General features: G+C 47.7%; 1 protein-coding gene and 1 long non-coding RNA gene across 5 annotated transcripts in view; one reads left to right on the top strand and one right to left on the bottom strand.

The window, feature by feature from the left end:
- Nucleotides 1–14563, top strand: part of LRFN2 (leucine rich repeat and fibronectin type III domain containing 2) — a 305256-nt gene that overhangs the window by 194071 nt on the left and 96622 nt on the right. The gene's annotated exons all lie outside the window — the stretch shown is intronic.
- On the bottom strand, nt 522–11440 carry LOC102157464 (uncharacterized). 2 transcript variants are annotated; one of them, XR_014810095.1, is made up of 6 exons: nt 11262–11440; nt 10911–11042; nt 9637–10597; nt 9455–9530; nt 8759–8882; nt 1701–4397 (listed from the first exon to the last, which is right to left on the bottom strand). It is a non-coding gene; the product is annotated as an uncharacterized LOC102157464 (long non-coding RNA). The 2 variants fall into 2 exon arrangements; XR_014810096.1 differs by lacking the exon at nt 8759–8882 and having other exon boundaries at nt 522–4397; nt 10099–10548.

Genomic DNA, 14563 nt, shown 5'->3' with positions numbered 1-14563 from the left:
AAAGGTCAGGAGGGGGTCTGGAATGAAGCTCCAGGCTAAGAAGAAGAGTCCACCCCACGTCCCCTGGGAGATCCCCATCCTCTCCTGTTTCAGCCCTGTCTCCTTTTTCCTGGAGTGTGGCCACCACCACACTTAGCCACTAGGGGCGCCCTAGTACCTTCCACCCACATGGAGCTTCCACACCCACATGGATGGCATTTTTTTCAAGAGGAGAAAAAAAGGTTTCTCTTATGCTGGATTACCAGGATAACAAACCAAAGTCCAGACCCACGGTAGAGAAACATGAGTTTTTGGAGCACAGCTTCCCAACCCTATCTTCCTCTGATGGCTAGGTCAGCACTGTGTGAGGCACACTGTAATTTTAAATTTTCTAGTAGCCCATTAAATCAAGTATAAAGAAACAGGTGGAAAAAAAAAAAAAGAAACAGATGAAATTAATTTAATATCATTTCTTTAACCCAATATATTGAAATATTTTCTCAATGCATAATCACTATAAAATGATTAATAAGACAATGTACCTTTTTTTTTTTTTTTTTTTTTTTTTTTTGTACGAAGTGTTGGAAATCTGTCATGTGTTTTCACAGGGCCCAGCTCAGTTCAGACTAGCCACCTTTAAAGTACTTGCTTTAAAGCACATGGGGCTAGTACAGTGTAGCTTTACAAGTACAACCACTGACCTGGAAGCTTTTGGAAGGGGAAGGAAGCTAACAGTTAACTGAGCACCTACAGTTCCAGGTCCTGTGCTGCTGCTTCACATGCGTTTCATGCTAAATCCTTGCTGCAGCCTTTCAAGGTAAATATTATTATGCCAGTTTTTGAAATGAGGGGGCTGAGGCTCAGATGGGTTAAATAACTTACCCAAGGTCACAGAGTAAATCTGGGTGCAAAGCCTTCCCATGACATCACACTGCCTCCCCTATCTTTTCTTCCTCCTTTCGACTCATGTGTTAACAGACTATTTTATACTGACTGAAGTACCCACATTTATAGCCTGATCTGGAAGATCCTGCTTTGGTCTCAAGGTTGCTAAAAATCCCAGAGTGTTGACTCCAGGCAAGGACCCCTGGAGTAGGGTTTCTGTGGTTTCTTCTGACCCCGTATTGGCCTTTTTGATCCTTTTTGGCTTGTAACATATTTCCACCCCCAGCCAGGAAAATCACCTCAAGCTTCAGATGGTCCTGCCCAGACCTGGCCTGGTGACTTCTAGAGGTCTTTTATTTAATAGCTTTCCATCTCCAGCCTCATCTGGTCCCCTCTGCCCTGAAAGCCTGTAACTTTGTCACCTTAAGACAGGAAACCTCACACCAGCTCGCTCCAATGACCAAACCCATCTTCCCCTCTCTTCCTAATTCGAAACCCTTGTTCCCATCAGGAGAGTGCTTGTCCACCTAGATCCTCTTTCTTGACAGGGAGAAGCTTTTAGCTCTCTGATCTCTTGTAGAAGAGATATAGCTGATACACTCTGAGCCCTGACTGAATTATTAAGCTTCCTGGCAAGAGTCTGACCCCTTATCTCCAAGTTCTTGGGAGTGACACATCCCTCAGATTCCCCTCAAAGGAGATTTTTTTTCATTTTGCCATGATTACAGGGCTGAAATTCCAAAAGAGGAGGCGGGATCAAGATGGTGGAGGAGCAAGACATGGCGCTCACCCTCTCCCACAGACCCATCAAGAAATTCCAAAAGAACTTAGACTCATTTTTTTTTTTTTTCTTTAAGGAATATCATTCTTTAAGGTAAGAGGAAGGTCACTCTCTCAGATGTTCTCCTTCCCAAATGGAGAGTAACTTTTCTCCCAGAATCTGTGGGTATCGAATTTTTCATAAGCACAGCCGGAGTTCTTCTGTGTCTTCTGTTCTCTGTTCTCAGCGTGTCTGCAGTTAAGGTCTCAGGATTTCAGCAAACTGGGTGGGGCTTCCTCTGTTTTGGCAGCCATGGGAGTTTCTGCAAACTGCAGCTTCTGGTAAAATAGACACTTATGCAAAAGAAAAAACTTGGCAGGCAGCAGTCAAAACCCGAACACATGGTTTTCTCTATCACACCTAGATTCGCAAACCCAGCAAAGTTCCATGTGATGCAGCTGCAGCAGGCGAAGTCTGTTATGACAAGAAGGCTTCTCACAGGCAAACACCTGAGGTTTCTACCTTTGCATAATAGAATCAGACCATCCAGTTTCCTCGCCAGACATCTCAAAGGAACACTGCCCCCTTCTCAGTTTAAAAATATCTGTGTGTGTTTTCAGCCCTTAAACCAAAGACCTTAGTTTCTCAGCTTTCATAATCTTCTTTCAGGTTCCCCATCCCCCAGCCAGTGAATGTTGACAAGGCTCATGGGTTTCCCTTCCCTGCAGCCTCTAGCAGAGGTGAATTGATAGGGTTCCCAACAGACCAAAGAAGGGAGCTGACCTATGCCCCTCCAGCTGGCCTGTGGTCTCCATCATAGCCATCTAGCATCATCAGACAGGTGCAACAATCTTGCCCCATGGCCTCATGTAGGACAATTTTTGGCATTTTTCTTCTTTTCACTGACTCTGAGGAAATGGGCCCAGATTGCAGGTTCTTCTCTGGTTATTTTCCTGGTTTTGTTGGGATTAATGATCTGGTCCCTTTAGCCAACAGTCAAGTGTATTCCTAGTGAATCAGAGTCAGTATCTCTCCACAATTTTGTGCAGGGGTCTCTCTGGGGCCGCGTCAAGGAAGACCCTATCTAGTCCCTGAGATGTCAGCGTATCCCAGTTACCCACCTGGCTCCCTACTGATGAGGGGGTGAATCTGGACTTTCACCCATCTCCATGGGATCCCCAAACCTATCTGGTCCACAGCCAGTCAGCCTACTGACCAGCCTCCCACAGCCCTGGGTCTCTGCATCCAGGCTGCCCATCTGGTTCAGTGATGATGAGAACACCCCCTCTTCTTTTGCCACCTCCTCTGTAACATGTGTTCACTGGGGCTCCCTGGCACACCCAGCCTCAATGCTAGCATTTATATATTTTGCAAGGGCAAGTTTTCTTTCCTTTGAATCCCCGATGCTACATCCAAGACGTCTCCTCTTCCCCAGACTCTATTAGCTGAACTTCCCAAGCCTGTTCCCACATTCTCACGAGGAAAACCTCAGAGCCCCACATCTGCCACTGCCTTGGCATGTCCTGGTGATGAGTATCTTGCTCACCATCTGAGAAGGAATACTAACAAGAAGGAGAGAATTAAGCCCCCAGTCACTTGCATTAATCTTGAATGCTCCCCTCATGGGTTCTCCATCATCCTCTTCCCACATAGTCCTTTGGGGACCACTCAAGGATATGATTCTGCCTGTCTGCCAACGACAGGCTTGTTGCCTTACCTACCTGGACTAATAATGGAAAAGTTCTTATCCCTTCATTAGACTGACTCAAGGTTGGCATTTTCCAAGTGGATGTTGAACTGCAAAATTAAACTGATAAGAGCCGACATCCATGGAGTTTCCTATGTGCCAGGCACAGTTCTAAGAGCTTACTAGAGATTGCTTCAATTTATCATCAAAACAATTCAGTGAAGTGGGTATTATTATCATTCCCACTGGGGAAGCTAAGGCAGAGAGGGGTTAAATAACTTGCCCAAGGTCACACAGCTAATGAGTGGCAGAGCTGGGTAAACACTCGATAAATTGATTTACACTGACATTACCCACAGAACTGCAGAGGCCATTAAAAACACAGAGATGGCTGGGTTTCAGGTCAAAGGCCCCATCCTTCAACGTGAACCCTGAATTTGAGAAAAGAGAGTCCAGCAAAAAAAAAGAGGGGGAGAAATCGGAGCCGAGTGTATTCAGCATGCATTTGCAAGCCTACTGTGTGCCCCACACTGTGCCAGGTATTGAGAACAATCAGTATCAAAGTGAAGGACACTGGGCATGCTCTGGAGCCCCTTAAGTGCCTACCCAAGGGGCAGGTATATAGCTGGTTTCTGGATCTCTGGTTTTACATTGATGGTCTGTTTCCACTGTTTTAAGACGACATAGCTCCGGGGAACCCACTGTCCAGGAAGTGACAGATGGGTGGATGGATGGATTGGCCACAAGTCCAAGGTGGCACCCTTGGCTGGAAGAATTCACTAGATTCTACGTTCCAAAAGGAACAGCATGACAAAATGACTGGCTCTGAGTCAAACCGGGGCCCAGTCAGGTCTGGAATCCTGTACTGGACAAGCAGAGGCAGAGGAAGCAACTCTACTTCCCCAGCAGCTCCTGAGGTGGGTGGGAGGGGGCAAGAGACAACAGAGCAGGCCTGGAAGAGGGCAGGAGGCACAGGTGCAAAGAACTGGACGGTCCTGAGTCGCCCAAGGCAGTTGCAGCGCCCAAGGGGCTGTCCAGCGGGAGGAGCTGGATTCAGAGTCTGTTTCTTGGCCTCAGTTTCCTTGCCTGTAAAATAGCAATGGCAAGCATCAGCTTTGGTAAGTATGCCTGAGGAGTACCACTTAGTTATATAGATCACATATTGGATTGGGAAAGGCAGAGTGAAAACAGTCATTATTATTAATGATATGCATCATTGAAAACATTATTATAAATTACAGCATATTAGTGATAATATTAGGAATCTCAGGCTCATAGAATCTCAGGACTCACAAAGCTCTTAGAGGTCGTCCACTCCCCGCTTCCTCCATGGGTATTAGAATCCCCTGTTCAATATCCATGAAAACTGGCATTAATCTTATTACAGGCAAGATTATGCATGATGAATTTTAGAATTCAGCCCAGGCCGGGAGTGGCTCCCCGCACTCCCATCACACCGATGCCTGATGGCCATGGCTCCATACTCCTGGTGGGCCCCTGCAGAACCATCATTCCTGCCTGCACGAGAAATCCAGAGCCCAGACAGCATGCAGCTCTCAGAGAATGCTGTGGCCAAACAGCAGTAGGAAACAAGGTACAGAGCCAGGGCCCCGGCTGGGGGAATCTCAGGGGCTATTCCCTTGCTGAATCAGCCCTGATCTTCATGACCCTGAGAGAAGGAAGGAGGCAGGAAAGGGGCAGAAAGCGCATGGGAGCCTTTGCAGCCCCTGATGCTCCTTTATGCTCTGAGAGTCCCCTGTCCCAGTAGCAGCTAGAAGGACCTGGAAGATTTCAGACCTCTCCCCTGGGTTCTCTCACTCATTAGTTTCCCAGTCCCTGCTCACTCCTCCTTCACCCTTGTCCCAGGTCTGGCATCATGACCAAAATCTAACAACTGAGGATCTGGAATGACACAAATGCTGTCACTGAAGCCCTCCTGTCAGCTTGTCTTTATTCCTTTGGGTTGATAGACATTTTCCCTCTAGGATGGAAATATCATGAAGACTGCTCGGTGCCAGGTCAACCACTCAAGGAGAGGCTGGCTCTGTTCCAGGGTGTACAGTGGGCCAGAGGGTCCCCACTTGAGTCAGACAGTGAGCACTTCCCCAGGGCTGGAGGGATGGTCCCGGGTAGCCCACCGACCAGCCCTCTCTACTTCTCCTTAACATCCAGCACAAACAGCAACCACCTGCTTGAGGTGGGAAGATGTAAATGGGCTCCCAGGAGTTCCTGTCATGGCTCAGCGGTTAACGAATCCAGCTAGCATCCATGAGCACGCGGGTTTGATCCCTGGCCTCACTCAGTGGGTTAAGGATCCAGTGTTGCTGTGAGCTGTGGTGTAGGTGGCACGAGGCTCAGATCTTGTGTTGCTGTGGCTGTGGTGTAGGCCGGCAGCTACAGCTTCAATTGGACCCCTAGCCTAGGACCCTCCATACGCCATGGGTGTGGCCCTAAAAAGGCAAAAAGACAGAAGAAAAAAAAAAGAAGAAGAAGACAATGGACTCCCAGCTTAGTCTTTACTTATGAATCATCACATTTGTCCCAACTTGAAGAAGAAATGTTAGGAGGTCAGGGGGGTTGGCTGGATGGTGCCTGGCTGGGCAGGCCCTGTGGGAGCTTCAGGGAGAGCAGCAGGACATGGTGCTGGGGTGGGCGACCTACACACACCAAGAGCTTGGCTTCCATGTTGAAAGTAAATGGAAACAACTGTGGGTCAGGCCAGAGGTCCGGGGGCAGGTGGGCAGGACCTCCGGGCTGACCTCAACAGCCATCGGGGTCTAGCTCTTCCTTGATCATCACACTTTTAAGTTTTCTTTTTTTTTTTTTGTCTTTTGTCTTTTTTGTTGTTGTTGTTGTTGTTGTTGTTGCTATTTCTTGGGCCGCTCCCGCGGCATATGGAGGTTCCCAGGCTAGGGGTTGAATCGGAGCTGTAGCCACCGGGCCTACGCCAGAGCCACAGCAACGCGGGATCCGAGCCGCGTCTGCAAGCTACACCACAGCTCACGGCAACGCCGGATCGTTAACCCACTGAGCAAGGGCAGGGACCGAACCCGCAACCTCATGGTTCCTAGTCAGATTCGTTAACCACTGCGCCATGACGGGAACTCCCACACTTTTAAGTTTTCTGATGAGATTTCTGCCTTCTGAGGAATCCTGCCAACAGCTTTAGGTTAGTTCCAACCCTGACCTGTTAGAGAAGCAGAGGTTGGGACTTCCTGAGTTCTAGGGCCTTCCATCCTCTCTGAGGATTACGGAGAATGGTGGGGGCAGAGGGGCGCGGTGTCTGTGCATGCCATGAAAAGACAAGATCCTCTTGCCTGAGCCCCCTCCATCTCTGGTATGGAGTAGAAAATAAGGTGGAGGGGGCTCAGGCAAGAGGACTTGATTCCAGGCCTGGTCCTTTCCGACCTCCAACTTTGTCTGCAGCATCGTGGGGGATGAAACGTAACCGGGGACTTGAATATACACAGTCAGCAGCAGATTTAGACTGTACGCATCTATTACAAATGCATGCTTTCATATGGGTTATCATTCCTTCCATTCTTACCTAAAAACTCCAATTTACCCATTACTGCTTTCCCCATTTTATAGATGTTCCAAACTGAGGATGAAAGTTATCCCTTTGTTTTTTTCCCCATTCTATAGAGCTTCTGAAGCAGAAGTGGGTCTCTAAGTTTAAATCCTCTAACCCCACCACTTCACCTAGTGAAGCCAGGAGGCTAGATGGGCCCACCCAGGACTCCAGGGTTTGTTCTATATGCCTTGAGCCTCTAGTTCCACAAAGGAACGAGTCTGATAAAGACTCCTGATCCTGTGCAGGACGAAAAGCATGTTGGAAAATCATGGCTATGTCCACACATGCACTCCAAGGCCTACTGAAGGAAGGAAGGCCTGGTTTCTCCATGAAGACTGGAGGATTTGGGGCACAGCCCCATCATCAAATCCACTTGTCCCTGCTGGGTCTCCATGAGGAGATGGCTGGGGACGGGATGAGGGGACAACGATGGAAGGTAATGAGCCCCAGGCCTTTCAGATTGTTCCAGGTGCACTGACCTGCCATGTTCAGCCTCTGCAGGAAGGGCTGTTGCACAGCAAGGTGGAAGTCTTTCACCCAGTTCTATGGAATCTGGGTTGGCCTTGAACCCACTAGGGAAGGGAAGACTTGAGACTCTCCGTTTGGTTGTGAGACACCCTAAACAGGAAAGTTCCTGACAGAAGAAAAAGGACTGCCCAGGCAGGAGAGAGGGAATTAGTGTTCCTTACCAAACGGTGTGGTAAGCATCTTATATAGTTGATGTTTAATTCCTTTTAATCCTCACCCATCCCGGTGCCCTAGGGGTGAGGCCATCCATTTTCTTTTTCTTTCCTTTTTTTTTTTTTTTTTCGTCTCTTTTTAGGGCCGCACCCGCAGCATATAGAGGTTCCCAGGCTAGGTGTCTCATCGGAGCTGTAGCTGCCGGCATACGCCACAGCCACGGCAATGCCAGACCTGAGCTGTGTCTGCAACCTACACCACAGCTTACGGCAACGCCAGATCCTCAACCCACTGAGCGAGTCCAGGGATCAAACCCGCAACCCCATGGTTCCTAGTTGGACTCGTTTCCGCTGCGCCACGATGGGAACTCTGGGCCATCCATTTTCTGAGCAAACAGAGATGTCAGTCACTTGCTGCAGGTCATATAACTCGTTAGAGGGAGGGCTGGGTAATCAATAACAGGAGTTTCCCCCAAAGTAACCTATAGAACAGCAAAGGACATTGAAATTTCAGCGAATTTTCTGGAAGGGGAACAATGAGGGCTAAGAGTGAATGTAACATTAAAAAACAGAGGATGGAGTTCTCATTGTGGCTTAGCGGTAATGAAGCCAACTAGTATCCATAAGGCCACAGGTTCAATCCCTGGTTTCACTTAATGGGTTAAGGATCCGGTGTTACAGTGAGCTATGGTGTAGGTCACAGATGCGGCTGGGATCCCAAATTGCTGTGGCTGTGGTGTAGGCCGGCAGCTGCAGCTCCAGTTCGACCCTAGCCTAGAAACTTCCATATGCCGCAGGTGCAGCCCTAAAAAGACAAAACATAAAAAGAAGACATGGAAAAATGCACTGAGCAAAGATCTAGTGACTTCTCTGTACCCCTCCAGTGTTTCCTAAGAGTCTTTAAACTTTGTCCTGATGAGCTGAGCATTAAATAATCCCCAGATGCTTGTTTGCTTTTTTGATTTTGCTTTCTAAAGTGTGAGGATTGAGGAGTTCCCCCGTGGCTCAGCAGATTAAGGATCTGGTGTTTTCACTGCTATGGCATGGGTTCAATACCTGGCCCAGAAACTTCCATGGGTGAGGCCAAAAAAAGCGTGTAAGGATTAGAGAGAGGAGTAATTAGCAACAAGTGCACATTGCACATCCCCCTTCCCTGGAGCGAGTTGGGTCTTTTCCCGTTTCAGTGTCCTCACCTGTAAAATGGCCACAGTAGCTCTCTCCCTCCGTGAAACACTGTGTGTGCAAGTCACAGAGCTCTACGCAGCTACAAATAACACACAGGCTCTGAGAAGTTACCAATTTGTGATGATTAATGAGCTGTATCAACAATAACACTGTTATTAATTACAAGACATTAATGATTATCATATGTGTATTAGGCTCGGCATCTCAGGGCTGGAAAGATCAGAGGTCTCCAAATATGCCCTCCTCCACTCATCAATACCCCTGCCAGGTGGTGTTATTCTGGTTACAAATCATTCCACACTTGTAATTCGTTAAGTTCTCCAAGGAAGAGCTCCTGAAGAACTCATGCTTCTGCTGCAGTGAGCTCCAGGTTAGCACAGGCTCCACCATTCCTGTTCCTTAGAGGACCCCAGAGCCATTACAGAAGACAACCCCCTAGTATTCTGTGGTCAGCACTGGGGCACAAAAATACATAACCAGGGCCCCGGAACAGTCTTAGGGAAGCCCTCTGGCCAAATCAGCTCTGGTCTCTGTGACTCACAGGAAAAACAGGAATGGGAGTGGGGCAGGGGCACTGGGCAAGCTCTGAGGCCTCGTAGGCGGATGTTTTGTGTTCTAAAACTTTCACTCCCAATTGTGAGATCCAGGAAAGTTGCCCACACCTCCCAGGTGCACAGCACAGGCCAGTGGGGGGATACCAGTACCTTCCATTCGCACTCTAACGAGGACAACACCTCCTCCCACCAGTAATCCGTTCCTTTACAATTCTTCCTTTATCCTCTGCCAAGGACCAACAGAACAAAGTTATCCTCAAGGACTAAAAGAACAAAGTTATAAAAATAGTAACTAACAAAATTCCAGAACCTCAATATGAATCACTATTTACCTGCTCCTACATCCATCTTGTGACCTGACATTCTGGTGGATAAATTTATTTCTTTAGTTCCTGCCCTAGCACAATGCAAATGCTCAGAAAACCCTGCCAGATGTCTAGTAAGCCAGCTGGTGCCAGGTCCCTAGCTGAGACAGTGATGAGCTTTACTCAAAGGCGGAGGTGGGAGGGCCAGGGGCACCCTTATAACTACTTCATTGCAGCACAAACACCATCCACCGGGGTTGGATGGGAAGGACAAAAAGAATCCCCCTGTGTCTTCCCTTGAGAATCAGCACACCAACCACAAGCCCCAGTGGTCAAGGACATGAAGCTTTTATTCAACTTCCACTCAGCCTGTGGCTTGAGAGGCTTTATGGGGACCTGGGTGACTAGCCAGGCCCCTTGATCCTCTCCCTCCTTCATGGAAGGGCCATTTTGAGGAGCAAGATAATGCACAAAAGAGGGAGAATATACCATGTGAAGAGCCAAGTTTCCATGTTGATGGTAAATGGAAAAGCCTTAGGGTCAGAGCAGCGCTCTGGAGCAAAAAGGGAAAAGAAGAGGGATGAAGGGAAGGGGTCCAGCCCAGCCTTCTCCACTGAGGATCAGGAGACCTTGGCCTTGGAGGGAATCAGAACCCGTGAGTGTTTGGTTTTGTCCGGCTGCCTGAAGTTCGAATCTCCTTCGTGAGGGTAGAGAACTGGATATTCAGAGGGGGAGGGGCACGGGTGGTGCCAGGAACAAGAGTCCCAGGTCCTAGGAGCAGTGCCTTTTCCAGACAGCTGGTGCCACCGCACAGGCTGGGAAGGAAGGAGCCCGGGAAAGGTCCACTGGAGCGGGGACTCCCAACAGGTGCATCCTAGTTCCTAGAAGATGGATCAAGGGACTGCCTCCGCGTGCTCTGCCAGGTTTGATGGACCCACCCTGTGGAAGTCAAAAGGAAAGCAGAAGAAACCCGGCACACAGGCTGCAGCTGGGTGGCGGGGCGTGGGAAAGAACAAAGTTAAAATCGCAGTAAGTAATTCGCAGTACATCTGTTTTCAAGACACAATCACTCCTCTTCTCACCAAGATTCTGGAGTAGCATCTTACTCTGTCCCTTTCCAGGCGAGACAACATATTCATGAAAGGGTTAATGTAGTTCCCATCATCACGCAGAGCATAGATGGAGGTCCTCGAGAATGAGATCTCTGACCCCAGGCCTCCAGTTCGCTCACCCCAACCCTTCAGCAATCACAACAGGAAGGGAGGTGAGAAATGGGACTAACAAGTCAAGGAGGCACGTACCTGTGAAACCCTGAAAGAGAGGCCAGAGAGAAGCCGGCAGGGGGCCCGGGGCGGGCTGGGAGGGCAGGTCGGCCAGGCACGCCCTTGGCCTCGGAGTCCAGTCTCCTTCTCAGCATTCAGGTGGCTCTCCTCCTTGGGATAAGAGAATGGAATCTTTCTTCCATGAGAGACCACACAGAGGTAAAGGGAGAAAAGAGCGACGAAATGTGTGGATGAGGCCAGAGGGAAGGGGCTCCTGGGAGGGGCTTCAGAGTCTTGCCAACCACCGCCCCTCTCCTGGCGGGTCAGGAGTGCTGGGTCCCAAGGACAGTAGCCTCAGGGTACCCTTCGGCCACGACTTCTGCAACCAACCTGAAGTGGGTAGAGGGTGCCTCACACTCCAGATCCTGGGCCTCAGGGGTTTTCCTGCAGTCTTATGGCAGTTCTGATCTTGCCCGACGCAGGACAACCTCATCCTAGAGTTCTCGGACGAAGTCAGCTTTCGGCAGTCTCCGTAACTGCGCCAGAAATTAATTGCTCCCAAAGGCTCCGCCTCCTACCATTGGCCACGCCCATAACCCCACCCTCCTGCCGAGCCTCCTCCAATTAGAGACCCTCCTCCATCTGCCCACCTCAGTGCGGGAAGTGGGGAGGTGCTAGGGAGAGGGACTCTAGGCGTTCCAGGACATTCTACAGCCTCTGACTGGTTCTAAAGCAGCTTTCCCAAGGCAGGAGGAGGGGGAGACGCCGCCTGGACTCCGAGAAGTTGGGGCGAGGTAGGCGGGGCTTCTGGGGGAACGTGTGAATCTTGGACGCGCCAAGCATTGTGGGAAGATGGTGGGGGTGTGGGAAGGGGGCAGGAGCCCTGGGCATTTCAGAATGTAGTGGGCCACAGCCTGGTCTCGAGTGCTGTGGCTCTCTCTCGCCTTAGCAGACCTTCAAATCCCGTGGATAATATGCCTGTGATCCCAGCGTCCTCACTTCCGTTTTACCTCAGCAGAAAACCCATCTGAAAGGCACTCGGCCTGAAGCCTCATAAGAGTTGAGGGGAGAGCTGCAATTCACACCCTCCTTAGTGACAATTTCTGACCATTTCTGACCTTTTTCCACCAACCAAAGGCCTCTCACTATACAGGAAACTTTAAAGGTCTCAGCCACCTCGTTGGGACTCAAGCTTATAGGAGGGTTTACCCTTATCCATTGCTTCTTTGTGGACCTGCTGTGGGCCTGGGGAACCCATGTTCTCACGGCCTTGGCATCAAGGTTCCAGCCAATAGGAGAGGGTTGCTGAGCAGATCAGGATGCTCCTGACCAATGAGAAAAGGGGAATGTTTTAGAGGCGACCCATGCGTTACTATTTATTGGGCACTTGTTTTGTAAACAAGACTCAGTCCTAGAAAGTTCAAAATCCATCCTTGTATTTGAGCATCCCATATCACTTCTTTAAAATTTAAATAAAATTCGCTTAACAAAGCTTATCATTTTAACTATTTAAAAGTGGAAGAGTCAATGACTTTCAGTACATTCACAACGTTGTGCAACCATTACCACTATTTAATTCTGGAACATTTTGTTACCTGCCCTCCCCCCAAATTCTCACACACAGGAGACCTGTACACATCAAGTAGTTACTCCCCATTTCCCCTTCCCCTTAGGCTCTGGCAACTACTAATCAGCTTTCTGTTTTGATGGTTTTGCCTATTCTGGACCGTCAGTGTAAGTGAAATCACATAATATATAACCTTTTGTGTCTGGCTTCTTTTACTTAGCATGTTTTCAAGGTTTTTCCTTGTTGTAGCATGTATAGGGACGTCACTCTTTTTAAGGTTAAATAATATTCAACTGCAGAGATATCCCATATTTCGTTTAACCATTCATGTTGATGGACGTTTGGATTATTTCTACCTTTTGGTTATGAATAAGTCTTCTATGAACTTTGGTATAAACATGTGTCTTGTTCGTACATATGTTTTCAGTTCTCTGATATATACCTGGAAGCAGAATTGCTGGGTCCCATAGTAATTCTATGTTTAACTTTTTGAGAAATGTCCAACATGCTTTCCATAGTTAATGTACCATGGTACATTCTCACCAGCAATATGTGAGGATTCCAGTGTCTCCACATCCTCACCAATACTTTATTTTTATTAAAAAAAAATAACAGCCATCTTAGTAAGTGTGAAATGGTATCTCATTGTGGTTTTGATTTGCATTTCCCTTGCTGTTTGGTGACTTTTCTGAACTAGTTTTGCAAAGTTTGTATCCTTTGTCCTGTGTGGTCATTAAAGTCTGTTCTTTTAGATTAATGGTCAGCTAATGGGTCAAGAGAAATTTCCTTATGCCCTTGGAACTGAAAGAAAAAGAATCTCTGAGTCTTTGCAGATGAACTTGTGTGTGTGTATGTGTGTGTGTGTGTGTGTGTGTGTGTGTGTGTGTGTTGGGTCATGCACTTAACACTCAGCCAAACAGGCTACAACTCTGCCTAAGCCTTCACTTTTCCTCCTGCAGAACCTGAAGATCAAGCAGAGGTAAGAGCCTAGGGCCTTCTTAGGTCTTTTCTGACCATGTGTCCAACCTTCTAGATTCCCAGAAATATATGACAGCTTTTCGAAGTTCTTATTCCCCAAGCATTCTCATTCCCCAGACTTTCCTCTAAAACTTTCAGGTTAGTCTGTTGTTTTCCCCAAATGTTAGTCCCAGTCTCAGGAAGCAGCAGCTAATGCATTTGCCTTTACATATTTTGAACAAATTTTCCCTGAGTAGTTGCTTTGACCCTGGGAATGTTCAGAGTTAGATGAAATAAAGCAAGCTATTTGAGACATTTCTTCAAGGAGTCAGCAGACAGGTCAAAACAAAAACTATTCATTTGAGAATAAGGTTTGTTCTGCTCCCTCTGGTACCAGGTTACATAGGGGGCTTCCAGCTCTTGTATTCAGACCACTGCCATGCTGGGAAGTGGGAGATGGTATTGGGGTAAGTTAAAATGTCCCCAAACTCTCTTAACTAGATTCTTCTTTTTTTTTTTTTTCACAATTAATCATTTCCCTGCTTGTGGTAAGATTTTTGATTAGATTACAGAATTATGAAAAAGTTGATTCTCATAGTTTTTGCCAGATTATTCATTGCTTTTATGGAGAACAAACTTTGGTGTTCCTACTGCATAAGTTTTACTGATTTAACTGTCCCCATATCCCTTTGAAGTAAGTACTTATTAGAAGCTAAGTTAGTTGCTCACATTGTACCAAGGAACACTTAGAGCAAGAGTTTGACTCATCTGACTCTAAAGCCTATTTGATCCAATTATGAAATTATTCATTAATTCAAGAACATATATTTTACACCTACAAAGTGCTAGGTATAGTTATAGAAATTCAGGATTATCTCATTGAACAAAATAGCAAAGATTCCTGTCTCTGAGAGCTTGTATTTTTACAGAGCGAGCTTCATGATAAACATACTATGCATTTGATATTAGGATTTGAGTGCTATGGAATAAAGAAATTGGGGTACTGGGAGTTCCCTTCGTGGCTCAATGGCTAGCAAACCCAACTAGGAACTATGAGGTTGTGGGTTCGATCCCTGGCCTTGCTCAGTGGGTTAAGGATCTGGCGTTGCCATGAACTGTGATGTTGGTAGCAGACTTGGCTTGGATCCCGAGTTGCTGTGGCTGTGGT

This window comes from Sus scrofa, chromosome 7 (genome assembly GCF_054392235.1).
Source record: "Sus scrofa isolate SSC_HxYL_T2T_F1_AM1 chromosome 7, Sscrofa_HxYL_maternal_Yorkshire_Landrace_v2.0, whole genome shotgun sequence".
Classification (NCBI taxonomy): domain Eukaryota; kingdom Metazoa; phylum Chordata; class Mammalia; order Artiodactyla; family Suidae; genus Sus; species Sus scrofa.
The sequence above is the reverse complement of the archived record's forward strand: the minus strand, read 5'-3'. Positions and strand labels throughout refer to the sequence as shown.